General features: G+C 46.9%; 1 non-coding gene across 1 annotated transcript; it reads left to right on the plus strand.

Annotated features, from left to right (window-relative positions):
* The first annotated feature begins 1,594 nt into the window (after positions 1 to 1,594).
* trnac-gca (transfer RNA cysteine (anticodon GCA)) lies at positions 1,595 to 1,666 on the plus strand. Its single transcript has one exon. It is a non-coding gene; the product is annotated as a tRNA-Cys (tRNA).
* The last annotated feature ends 3,093 nt before the right edge of the window (positions 1,667 to 4,759 follow it).

Genomic DNA, 4,759 nt, shown 5'->3' on the forward strand with positions numbered 1-4,759 from the left:
AGGGATACTTGCAGGTGGTGGTATTCCCATGTCTTTGCTGCCCCCACCCTTCTGGGTGGTGGAGAGACTTTGTTGGGAATGTGCAGAGAAAAAGTCAAGGTGCGAAGGGAGCAGACAAAACTCCAAACAACTCAAAGCCCCAGCCCATTTATGCACCTGCCTCAGAGTCTGCAGATTACACATTGGACTTACATCAGCCATCTCAGACCCAATCAAATAGAGTGTAAGCAAGTCATCCTCTATCCTGAGGGATTGCCGAAGAAGAAAGATAACGCCCCCTGTGTATATTTGTACCCTGATAGCAACCAACAGTGGCTGACAAGGGTCACCAATAGCTGTGCGAGGTAACTCAAACTGTCCTTAAGACAGAGATAGATAGATTCCTGATTAATAGGAGGATCAGGGGTTACAGGGAGAAGTCAGGAGAATTGGGATGAGAAACGTATCGGGGGCGATTCTCCGAGCCCCGCGCCGGGCCGGAGAATCGCTGCAACGGCGCCACGACGCCCCTACGCCGGCGCGCGATTCTCCGCGTTTGACGCGCCGCTGGCCGCGGGCCACTGGAATCGGCGGGGCCGCTGATTCTCCGGCCCGGATGGGCCGAGCGGCCGAGCAGATACGGCAGAGTCCCGCCGGCGCCGTTCACCCCTGGTCGCTGCCGGCGGGAACTCTGCGCGAAGGTTCGGGGGGCGGCCTGTGGGGTGAAAGCGATCCTTCACCTGGAGGGGGGCCTCCGATGGGGTCTGGCCCGCGATCGGGGCGCACGGCCGGCCCCTGAACACCGACGCCATGTTGAGTCGGGGCCGGCGCGCTGAAGAAGTCCCCCGTGCACGCGCAGGTTGGCGCGGTGCCCATTTGGCGCCGGGAAGGGAGGCTGGAGCGGCGTTAACCGCTCCAGCGCCGTGTTGGCCCCCTGTGGGGGACAGAATCGGTCGTGCCCGTTTCGCGCCGCGTCTACATTTGGGAGAATCGCCCCATCAGCCATGATCGAATGGTGGAGCAGACTCGATGGGCCGAATGGCCTTATTGTCCTCCTCTATCTTATGGACTGGACCCGTCTTCCTGACCAGACACTTACGTTTCAAAAGAGAACGCTCAGATTGATGACTGATAATATCACGGGTACAGCACCAGTGTGCTGGCAGGATCCGGAGGTGCCCTTATTTGGGTCTATATAAACGTAAAGTAAAATGTGATCAGTGCTTCTAAAATCACGGCAAAAGAGAATTGATAAATTGGATACGAGAGGTTGGCGTCTTGAAGACAGTTCCAAAGTAGAACCGTTTCCAGATACAAACTTTCTGTTCAGCCCCGTCCTCACGCTCCGCTGCATTGCAGACTTGTGTTCCGGGTCAGTCAGTAAAAGGCTGTGGAAAATGATCACTGGGCACATTGCGTTTGGAACATGCAGTGCAAGTTTGCTCCCACAAGGGAGAGCTCAAAGAGGAACTTTAAATAAACCCACTTATTTCTCCATAATTCATTAAAATTTACTGCATCAAAGTTTTTGAGCGCAGTCATCCGGGCTGAAATTTGATAAACTACAAGAATCGACTATTATTAGTAGCCTTTCGGAGTGAGTCGCGGTAACTGAGGGGGTATAGCTCAGTGGTAGAGCATTTGACTGCAGATCAAGAGGTCCCTGGTTCAAATCCGGGTGCCCCCTTTCGTCCATTTATGTTTCTCCACATCTTCGCGGCAATTCTGTAGTTGTGAAGGAGTTACAATTTTACCAATAGGAATTGAAAGAAAGAGTGGCAAAGCGTAAAGAAAATTACCGTGGAAAATGAGTGCTGCATTCCTCACCCTCTTTTGTATTAATCGACTTGTTTGGGCAATGACTCTTTGTGTGAGCCTCTGAATTGGAGGAAAAGTAACGTAGCCTCATCCAGATCCACGCAGGAATTGCAGAATCAGAGAATTGATACATCGGGAAGAGGTTGACTGTCTGCAGTTGTTGTCCGTTTAATCCCACTTCTCTGGCCTTTTACCATAATGCTACAAATTTTAACCCCTTCAGGTACTTATCCAAGTCCCTTTGTGTGCACAATTAAGAGGGACATAGATAGGGTTGATAGGAAGGAACTTTTCCCCTTGGTAGAGGGGTCAATAACCAGGGGGGCATAGAATTAAAGTAAGAAGCGGGAGATTCAGAGGGGAGTTGAGGAAATAGGTCATCACCCAGAGGGGGTTGGAATCTGGAACTCACTGCCTGAAAAGGGTGGTAGAACCCTCAAAACATTTAAGAAGCATTTCGATGAAATAAGGCTATGGGACAAGTGCTGGAAAATGGGATTACAATTGATAAGCGCTTGATGGCCAGCGCAGACACAATGGGCCTCTTTCTGTGCTGTAAAACCCTATGACTATTATTGAATCTGCCTGCAGCAGCCTCTCACGCAGTGCATTCTGGATCAAAGTTACTCACTGCACAAAACTACTGCCTCTAGACATCTTTATAAAGCTGCAATTCCGGAGCAGATAAATCGCAATGCTACATATTGTTAATTTTAAAAAATTAATTTAGAGCCCAATTCATTTTTTTCCAATTAAGGGTCAATTTAGCCAAACCACCTAGCCTGCACATCTTTGGGTTGTGGGGGCAAAACTCACACAAACACGTGGAGAATGTGCAAACATGGACAGCGACCCGGAGCCGGGATCAAACCTGGGACCTCTATGCTGTGAGGCAGCAGTGCTAACCACTGCACCACCGTGCTGCCACACGCACATTTTGTTATAACCTCCTGAGTTATTGAGCGGTCAATGCCAGCCCCACTTAACCCAGAGTCACAACACAAGTCACATTAGATGTTATTTCAAAATATCTGGGAACCTTGGCTGAGTCCAATAAACTGAGGTCATCGGCGTTGTAACATTGAAACACAAATAACCTTTTATTATTTAACAGTAATATAATTAAATTGACAAATATGTAGCACACTATCTAATATAATTTTCCCTACGCCCTTGCTCTTTTCAACTTTCGCCATTCCACACACACATACACACAGATAACGTAGAGGGAAAGGGTGGTGGAGAGAGAAGAAATTAATGATAAAATGAAAGGATAAATTATCTCTGATGCACTAGGATGGTTTCCAGTTAATCTTTCAGGGGATTAAGCTTTCATTTTGATAGTTGTTCCTTCTAGTCTTGTGATGGTTTTCTCTGGCACAGCTGTCTACTTTCTCTGTACATTCAAGGTAATTTCAAATATATAGTAAAGATGTGCAAGGCGCGGACTGGTTTTAGAACAATAAAGCAGTTCTTTACATCAGCAATGAGAGAGAAGCAGTTTTGTCTCCTTTTAAGGTTTAATTGCTTCTGCCCAGCTCTCTCTCAGAAGCATCATGCGAGAAGCGATCACTGACTGTTGTCAGGCAGAATGCTATCCCTGGCCAATCCATAGGTTGGCAGCCAGCCAATCGAACCAACTTCCTTCAAAGCTGGTTCTTAAGATTCCCTTGGCACTGATGAGTCTATTTCCTCCTCTCCAAAATACACAACCTGAAACACACTGTCCCGACTAGCAGGCTGTCTCAGCTTGAATCCACTGCTTAAAGGCACATTCCAATTATGGGTCGATGGATTAAAGATAAGAAAAGAAAAGGGGAACAAAATGAAATCAAAAGGAAGGACTCTAACAATGTGACAAGTGTAGAAATGTGTGAGATTTGTCGTAGATATTGTTCACACAGGCAATCTCCCACACCATTGAGGCCTTCCATGCCTGGTGGGTACCTCAGAGATTGGGATACATTATCAATCTCTTTAATTATGTTTTGTTTCAATTTTCAAAAGTTTTAAACTTTTAATGAAAAGAAGCACAATCACTCGTCCAGTGTCAACATAGTGAGATACAGGGATATTCACACAACTGGCCAGGGTGTCCACATGGACTGTCTCCTCCCTTATACCTTGTTTGCGTAAAACAGTGAGACTTTGTACGATTGTGAAAAAAGAGAGAATTGTCAGTGGAAACTAATGAATCACATTTTCTTCAGTTACATTTCCAACCCAACAGGAGAGCGGGCCACACCGCAACTGTATTGTTCTGCACAAGTCTAACTTTCCCCCCCATACCTTCAGCAATAGAGAGGAAAATATATAATATAATATAATAATCTTTATTATTACAAGTAGGCTTACATTAACACTGCAATGAAGTTATTGTGAAAATCCCCTAGTCGTCACATTCCAGCGCCTGTTCGGGTACACAGAGGGAGAATTCAGAATGTCCAATTCACCTAACAAGCACGTCTTTCGAGACTTGTGGGAGGAAACTGGAGCATCCGGAGGAAACCCACGCAGACACGGGGAGAACGTGCAGAACGTGCTTGGGTCACAGACAGTGACCCAAGCTGGGAATCGAACCCAGGTCCCTGGCGCTGTGAAGCAACAGTGCTAACCACTGTGCTACCGTTCCGCCCATAAATGGAATAAAAGCAAAATACTATGGATGCTGGAAATCAGAAATAAAAACTGAGAATGCTGGATAAGCTCAGCAGTTCTGGCAGCATCTGTGCAGTGAGAAATAGAGTTAAGGGAGAAGTGATACAGACTCCAAACGTTAACCCTGTTTCTTTCTCCACAGGTGCTGCCAGACCTGCTGAGTTTATCCAACATTATCTGTTTCTATGGCAGACGAAAGTTGAAACTTTTTTGAATTGAGGTCTGGCAATGCTGCAGCTCTAATGGGGTGATATCACTGGTACCTGGGACTTACTGCTGTGGACGCACTGGAACATTGAAGCAC

The sequence above is a fragment of the Scyliorhinus torazame genome, chromosome 21 (assembly GCF_047496885.1).
Source record: "Scyliorhinus torazame isolate Kashiwa2021f chromosome 21, sScyTor2.1, whole genome shotgun sequence".
Taxonomy (NCBI): domain Eukaryota; kingdom Metazoa; phylum Chordata; class Chondrichthyes; order Carcharhiniformes; family Scyliorhinidae; genus Scyliorhinus; species Scyliorhinus torazame.